The sequence below is a fragment of the Tyto alba genome, unplaced genomic scaffold, assembly GCF_018691265.1.
Source record: "Tyto alba isolate M040663 unplaced genomic scaffold, T.alba_DEE_v4.0 Super-Scaffold_39, whole genome shotgun sequence".
Taxonomy (NCBI): domain Eukaryota; kingdom Metazoa; phylum Chordata; class Aves; order Strigiformes; family Tytonidae; genus Tyto; species Tyto alba.
This window is the reverse complement of record NW_024881314.1, coordinates 11,392,910-11,401,517: the sequence shown is the minus strand read 5'-3', so window position 1 is coordinate 11,401,517 and position 8,608 is coordinate 11,392,910. Positions and strand designations below refer to the sequence as shown.

The window sequence follows — 8,608 nt, the reverse complement described above, 5'->3', positions numbered from 1 at the left end:
CTGTCCCGGGGATTTGGCTGAGGGTGGTGGCCTCTGGGGACTCTCTGGGAATCTGCATCACCCGTTGGGTGACTGGAGGAAAAGCGCACTGTGAATCGGTGTCTCCTCTCCTTGAAGCTGTGTGCTGCTGAAGGAGCCCGGACTAAAAGGGAGAGGAGTTCACAATGAGCGTGTACTTGTACTTTTATCCCTTTTCCCCAGGCCTGCCTGTCCTTTGGGTGTGAGGTCTGTTCAAGTTACATTTACTTGGCTTTATGTATGTATATATGGATGTGATGCTCTCATGCACATGAGTCAAAAGAAGAGTGATGCAGCAGCAAAGCTGATCAGCCATTTGGAAGATAAACTGTTACTCCTTTCTTACTTTTACAAATGAGCAGAGATCCTCAGATCAAAATTGCTGGGGGACGTGTAATTTTTTTTTTTTTTTTAGTGAGTCCTTAGCCTTTAGTGATACTGGAAAGCATATACTGAAGGTCTCCAGTTGCTGATGCATGCTAGCTCAGACTCTAGGTGCTGAGGAATATTGCCAGATTTCTTAAAACCATTTGCAAAGGCATCACTTCATTATTCTTTGGCTGACAGAGGTAGAATCCTAATGCCATCTCTATGGCCACCTTCCTTCATTAAGACCTTCCAACTTGTGCAACAGAACCTGTAGCCAACTCTACCAGTGCGCCCACCTCTGCTACAAAAGGTCCATTCCTTACAAGGTGGGGTTCAAATTGGTCAATAAAACCTCAAAGGCTCTGCCAGCCTGCATACCTGAGAGGTGACTTCTCCTCCAGCAAGAGCACTGGTAAGGGGAACACCTAAATGGGAGCAGGGGGCTCTGAAGAGGTGGGATGGAGGGTGCCCAGTTTAGCCATGTACGTCCATATCCCTGGAGTGCTCTCCTGCTGGTCGGGCTCTGCTGGGGCTGTGACCTCCCATTTCTCAGGAGTTTCTAACTCTGTCAAATATGGTTGGGAATTTTTGTCATGAAAACAGCAAAAGACACCCCTTCCTGCATGGGTCTTCCCTTCTAATTTCAGATTCCCCTTCTGCAGGGACTCAACTGGTCTCAGGCCATTTCAACATTTAGTTCATTTGAAACAAAGTCTCCTCCTTATGATGGTGGGAAAAAAAATTGTCAATTTTTTCAAAATCAAAATTGAACTTGCTTGAGGAAGCCATCTGCCCTGGAAAACTTTGCTAAAGTTATAAAGAACTTACCTAATAATCAGGAGTATTTGCTGCTGCATCTCATGCGCTGCTCCCAACGGCTGCTGTCAGCTCATGTGATTTTGGCTGAGGTGGGACCAGTGCCACTCGTCAGCTGAAAGCTTTGGGAAACGGTGTTGGGCCTCTGCAGGGAAAAAATGTAAAGCATTAGAAAATGCAACAAAAAAAGAGAAATTACTTCTTTCTATGGATGTATAAAGAGATTTTGAGCCCCGGGTAACTCGCAGCCCTTGTGCCTTTGCACGCACAGACACGGCACATCCCGAGCCCCGTGTTCAGCAGCGACTCGCCTGCCAGCCCGTGGCTTTGGTCACCAGCCATGGAACCGGGAAGAAATAAATAAAACTTGGTTTCCAGCTCTTCTCTCTGGCTTTTTCGTCTGTTGCGCAGGATCCTGGAAAAAGGGATGCGGTGATGTCATGTGCTTGCCTCCTTGCTGATGCGATGACTACAGAAATAGTTGGGAGACCCAGCTGGGGCTGTGTCTTTCCTGATGGTGGGGGGGGGCTGTGGGCAGTGTCCCCCTGCACCCCCTTGGCATCCAGCCTCCTGGGCGGGGGGCTGCGGGGGCACCATCTGTCAGGGGCGTTGATGGCTTCTGTTTAATAGCATCCATGTATGTAGCTGACACTGGGACGGTGTCGCAGGGGAGTACTGAAGCAAGTGGCAGAGGTGGAAGATGTACTGTGAACCACCGTCCAAGCTTCTCGGGGTTACTGGTTTGCTCTGCAATCCCATATTCCCAGCAAAGGGCGAAGGGTGGGGTAAGGTGCCAGTTTCTCTCTAGGCTCACCGGAGGCCAGCCCTGCCTCTGCAGAGGATGCTGAAACAGGGGTTAATTGTACGTGCTTGCACAGCCTGGGGATGGCGAAAAGAAAAACACCCACCTTTCTTCTTCCGGCTGCGTAGAGGATTTACCAGGGCTGGGATCTTGTTCATACCTCTGTGTTAAACCATTCTCACTATTACACCTCCTCCCTTGGGGGAGCGGCTTTCTTGTTCTGCAGGTGAAAGACCAGAGTTATTTATAGGCAGTTCTGTGGTGAGAAAAAAGTTGAAATCATCCCTCGAGGGCCAGAAATGGTAGCTGAGGTGACCGAGAAAACATTTTTGTTTTTCTTTTGCACATGCAAGTGTTTGCACATGTGCTCGAATGTGTGAGAGTTCATGTTGAAGTCATCTTGGAAATGTTCTGGCAGTACAGCTTTCTGCAGCAAAATGGCCAGAGGTATTAAAGTTTCAAGGAATTTAATGATTTTATGATAAGAAATAGTTGAAAACGCATTATGTGTTTAGTGAAGGGTTGAAGTGTCGCTTCTCCGTAATGAACTAGAGTAAAATGGAAACAGGCAAACCCAAGTGTTGTAAAATGTACTTGTAGAAAAAAAAAAAAAAAGGGGGGGGGGGGGGGGAAAAAACCCAGAACAAAACAAAACCCAAAAGAAAAATAGCGACAACCACAACAAAATGCTGTCTTTGGTAGTTCTTTAAATTAGTTTTTCAGTAACTTCATTTTATGGGAAATTTTGACTCTTCTGTTGTCACTGGTGATTAAAGGGACCTCTCCAGAGCTGCGAATTGGCAGAACAGTGACTCTGTGTTTCGGCTTGAAGTCTTTTATTAATGCCAGTGAGCAGTGCGAGGGCTCTGTCCGGCTCCAGTTGGAGTCAATCCCTGGTCCTTTGGAGCACCAGGGCACAGCAGTGCACGGCGTCGGTGAGCCCGGGGCTGCGGCCAAGAAGGGTGGTGGTGGCACTGGCAGTACCAAGAGGGCTCATCGGCACAGGCATAACATTGGATGTGGCACAAGAGAACATCAGAGATCTGAGGACAGGAGGAGATGTAGGTTGTCTCTTAGGGGCTGGGGTGGAATTGACCCCCACTGCATCTGTCAACAGATGTAGCAGCACCTACTTAGTTATTATAATATACAACTGGGGGCCCAGAGCTAATTGCAGCTCTAAATGACTTTTATTATGCCATGGTTGCTCCTTGCCTGCTGTATTGAAACCAGATGCTCAGGTTATTAAATAGATATAAGCCAGGTGCTGACTGCCTTATTTAAGCAAAATAGGAGTTGATTTCCTGCAGGAGTGAGTGTGGTCATATATATGCCAGCACCCAAGAGTGGGACGAGAAGGCTGGGGAGAATGGTGGCCATTGTGGCTTGGGGACCCCTGATGAGGCTTTTAATATTGCTTTGGGACTTGGCTGATGGATTGACTGGATGCAAAGCTGCTGAGGGCTTTGGGGTAGTTACTGTGCTCCTGGGCATGTCACCAATGTGTTGATATACATGAACAAAAGTGTCGCTGGATGAGACACCTGCCCTGCTGAAAGGTGCATGGACCTGACAGCAGGGCACAGAGGGGACAGACCCTCAGCGCATGTGGTGCTGACTCTGGAAGGATGCTGCAGTCTAGTCCCTACATCAGGTCTGTGGACTCTCTCTGTGCCTCGAGGCCAGTATTTTAACCTTACAAGTGGAGCTTTTTGTTGGAGGATTTGCCACTGCCAACATTTCATCTCAGAGCGCTTTACCACGATCACGAGCGCAGCAGGTAGAAATTAGAGTTGGTCACGAGCAAAGGTTGCCCCGCTAACACCAAGGTGTTTCCCAAATAGCGTTTCTCAACAGTTTTGTGTCTGCATTCACCACTTGACTCATCTGTCATCACGCAGCTGCCTGTGCCAGCAGCAGCTCCAGGCGGGAGAACGTTCGCTGCCGAGGGAGGGAGCGTTGCACCCTCTGCAAGTGCTCGTGTTTGAGCGCCGGAGGAACTGAGCTGCTGCCAGCAATTACAGTCAGTTCCTGGCTCGTGCCAAACGCTGCCAGCAGCGCTCAACCTGTCCTCGCTGTCCCGTGCGGGCAGAGGGGCGATGCTGCAGATGCCGAGGCGGTGGATCTGCCGGTGCCTGCTGCTCTCTGATGGTTTGCAGCTCTTCACAAAGCCTGTGGTGAGTGCCACGGGGGTCACAGCCTGCTGCAAACTGCCCGATTCTCACCCAGATGGGGATTACTTTCCGTAGAGGCAGCTTGGGGTGGGTTCTGTGAAATTGAGGAGGAGATTGGAGAGAACGGCTTGCTGTTGGGCTGGTAAGGCTGAACCTGGGTAGCTGGAAGCCTCTTGGAGTAGTATCAGACCTCAGGTGAGCCTAGGGCAATGGTGTGACAGCCTGGACTTGGGCTTTGCTGAGTCATTTTTATTGGAAGCAAAGATCAGTGGAAAACCTGCCATTTCCATGCAAGAATTCCCCCTCCCTGAGAACTGCTCTGTCTGTCCTCCCAGGCTACAAAGATGCTTTTTTTCCTTTCTCCAGCATTTACGCTGGATGCAGTTGTGCCACTCTCAGTCTCAGTAGGAGCTTGGTATGATGTCAATGTTTCGAGTGGGTGAAGCAGAGGAGGCAAAAATAGATGTTTAGACATTTTTCCAGTTATGCCTTTTCTAAAAGGAATATTTATAGCTCTGTGCGTAAACACAAGCTCTCTTTGTGAATCTGCTACCAATTGCAACACAGCACATTACGTCCCCGGACCCTCACGCTCTCAGCCTCACAACTGGTCTAGGCAACTTTGACCTTCTCACAGTGGGAGCCTCTGTCTCCCCGAACTACGCCACAGTGCTGGAAGTGTTGTCCAGGTGTGAAGCACCCGCAAAGATCTCAGGGTTCTCAGGGGCTGTGACCCTTGCAGCGGGCTGTCCTGGCTCATCTCCAGGATGGGGATGCAGCACACTTGAATCTGAGCCTCAATTTTGTGATTAACTCTGAAACATAATGAGGTCTGTCATCAGGGTGGTTTTATCAGGTCACTCATTGCTGGGTGTGGAGGGTCCAAATCACTGTGTTTCGCTTTACCTCCCTTCCCCATCTATGGCATTTGGATAATGGCTTTTATCACACAGTTTAAAGTGCTTTGAGACTTTTTCAGGGTGCTGTTTCACAGCAATGCTACCTGAACAACCTCTCAAGGTTTGACCTTGCTTGCAAGGAGTTTTGGGTCTGTTAACATCATGTATTTTTTAAAGCTTTCTAGCTACTGTTTTCTGTCCTGTTTCAACAGGAATGGGAGGTCAGATGTGGGTGGCAGGTGAAGAGGTTTTCCAATGCCAGCACTGGCTCTTCAAAAACTGTGTGAACAGCAATTTTCAAGAAGACTGTCCTGCTGCCACTCGGCAAGAAGCACTGGTTATTTTTGGCAATGTTCTTCACTGCACTCTTCAATCTGAACTGCAGAGAGATGGTGCCCTGAAGGGCTTCATCCTGTGATGCTTGCCAGAGTGGCTGGGGTTTATATGTTTGTGTTTATGGATCTGTTGTGATACTTTGAAGAGCAACTTGGTGGAGGGTTAACACTGACTTCTGTGGGAGTAAAAATCCCAGGTCTTTGTGATATGGAAAAGATGGGTGGGCAGAAAGGTGGGGCTGATAATGTCCAGATGTCATGAGAGTCTCTGCAGGTGGGCAGTATTCAGTGCCTCACAAGATCAGTGTCCTAGGACCCAGGGGGATTTAACTTTTGCACGTTAGAGCCTTAAAGGCAGGAAAAATAATCACGATGAGCAATAGGCTTAAAGCCTGGCACACTGTTGTGCTTGCCACAACATGCAGCTACGAGAGCGTGCCTCCAAAACGTTGCCAGAGATCTCGATCTTGCCTCAAACTATTTTTCATCAAACCTCGGTCTGATCTCTGGCCTGCTCTCCAAGCTGCTTGAGTGGAACAATAAACTCCATTCCTACGGCTTGTCTCACACTCCCTAGCTATGTGCCAGCTCATCGGGCTCCCCACGCAGCGCCTGCAGGCTTGCTGCCTTCCTCGCTCGTGCATCCCTGCCCGGCTCCAGCAGCGAGTGCCTCCGCTGCAGCAGCAATAGCATCTGGATTCCTCCCCTTGCAGATGCAAAGGTAAAGTCCAGAAAGGTTTAGTACACCAACCCTGTTTGGATTTCCTGAACTGCTCAGGCCTGAGCTCTGCACTGAGCTGTAAGCTCTGGGTGCAGGAAAATGGCCTGGGTGGGTCACAGATGTTGACTGCAGTCTGTGGGTAGCTTGGAAATGCCCTTCCACCCCCCAAACCCATCTGCTCCAGTGAAACCACTCTCACAGAGATTTTGCTGTGTTCCTGCTTTTATGTGGGTTCAAGGCACATCTGGGTATTTATTGTAGCATGGATGGGATCATGGGAAGGAGAGCCCAAATACTGTAATTTCAGTCTTTCCAGGCTGATCATTCTTCTGTTTCTTCTTTCTCCCTGTCCTCCCTATCTCCACCTTTCAGCTGAGCTGCTCATTAGCACAGCGAGGACAGGAGCAAAGCTTAAAGGTTGGATGAGATTTCCCTGGCTCGAATGTAAGGGTGAATCCCTACACCTCATTCTCACAAAACTCCAAAGATATAGTCACCTTTAGTCCCTGTCTTCAGTGGGTGGCATCTGCTTCTTTGAGTCCAACCTTAGTTTTGTGGTTTTGAGTGTGCATTTTGAGTTGAACAAGGGATTTTTCCACTTTTCTTATAATGGAAATTTCTTACTAGCTAAATGAAACTGTCAGATTCTATTTAAAAGTTTTTTTTTAATGCACAGTAGATGCTTTCTTGAAGGTGTTACAGTTTCTTGTTAGAAATCCGAAAACCACAAACTGATTTTCATTTGGTTTTGACCACAGATTTTCAGTTTTTAAATAGCTAAATAAAAGATCTCTTCCCAGTGAGCCAAGGGAAGGGAGATCTAGACTTTCTCCTAGATCTTTAGCTGTGCTGTTATGAGACTGCATTATCTCTTTAGGAATAACAATGCTGAAAATAAGTAATGCCTCCTCTAGAGAATGCAGATCATCTGTTGAGCTGGAGGAGTACAGGCTGTGAGCCTGCTCCAGGACTGCAGTCCTTGCTTGAGGAAAAGCTCCCACTTCAATACTATTGCTTTTTTTTCAAATAGTGATGATCGGGGTAATGTGTGAGCAGGTTCAGCTGCAGTTTGGAGGAGTTCACATGTGGCTGTCCAGGGCAGAGCTGCAGAAGGGTCTGCATCGTGGTCCTGTCCTTTCACAGCAACTCTAACATTTGCTCTGCTGGGAGCAGGGAAGATGGGTTCTGCTGTGGTGGCAAAGCAAGTGCTGAACAGACTGATTTGGTACAATGCAGTAGCATCCTCTGAGACGGGGTGTGCTGGTGGGACTGTCATGGGCTGAGGAGGTACCAGTCGCTGCTCATGCAGGAGGAAGAGTAGTGGCAGCTACGTTTTAGCCCATGGTCCTCTCCATGTATGACAGATTACACTTTGCAGCCATCAGGAGACAGAAACAGACCTGTTGCTCTTCAAACATAACTCCCTAAATACCAGAGAGATGCCAAAGCTGTGCTAGAGAATGGCACAAAAGGCAGCAGCTGGGAAAAGTCTTTTGATTTGCAATCAGAGTTAACAATTCTTGCGGGACTCCCACTTTGGGGAGGGGTGGTTGTGCCCAGACCTCACACGAGGACCTGCCAGCCTCTTGGCGGGGTGTGTCAAGTCCATTCTGCTGCAGCTCCTCTGTGGTCAAAAGATTTTTCCCTTGCAGTGCTGGCATCCTGGGCTCCCTTTTAGCAGCCTCAGGAGGTAGATGGCATTCCAGCCACCCACAGAAATCATGTTGGCTAAAGGCAGCCAGAAGACTGGGGAGTTTATAAGTCATGTGCCTGTCTGCCATTGCATCCTACACTTGGTGCTGAAGAAAAGAGCTCGTCGTATGTTATGACTGTTCAAGATGCTTTGTCCCTGCGTTGTCTTTCCTTAAGGCTGCTTTTTCTTCCTTGTTTGACTATGTTGGATCTCCAATAGTTCATTAAATGCTTTAAAAAAAAAAGAAAATGTTGCTGATCTTTCTTGCAAAATTCATCGGAGTTAGCAAGACACCCAGGCCCTCCTTAGAAGTTGCTGTCTAAGGGCATGGCAAGGGGCTTAAAGGGAACAGATTCTGCTGCTCTCTACCTACAGCCCTGCCCTACAAGCTCAGTAAACTGATCAAAAGTTGGTATAAACTCTGCTGGGGAGCTGCCAGCCCTGTTTATTTAGCAGATCCTGTGTGCACCAGGATCTCTTTGCGTCACTGCACCAAGGTGGTGAACAGTGTGGGTCCACACTGCTTCTGGCAGCCACAGGCAGCAGCAACCACAGCTAGCAATCACCTTGACTGAGAATTTCTGCTCTCAGAGGGGTTGTACCTGAACTTGGGGTGCTCTGTGGCAGGCTGACAGCCAAGGAAAGCCCTGCTCTGACGCTCACCATGTCACTCCTCTTTGTTTTCCTTCTAAACATGTGTGGATTCAGCAGCACATTTCCTGGAAGATGCTCTAGCAATTAAATTACCATTGATCTCTCTGAGCTGGAAGCAGGCTCTGCT

General features: G+C 48.5%; 1 protein-coding gene across 1 annotated transcript in view; it reads left to right on the top strand.

The window, feature by feature from the left end:
* Positions 1-4,100: 4,100 nt before the first annotated feature.
* The window catches only part of TEKT3 (tektin 3), a 51,762-nt gene continuing 47,254 nt past the window's right edge, over positions 4,101-8,608 (top strand). Inside the window, exon 1 of the mRNA XM_042802700.1 lies at positions 4,101-4,182. The gene's annotated coding sequence lies outside the window, so the exon portion shown is untranslated. The remainder of the gene's footprint in view (positions 4,183-8,608) is intronic.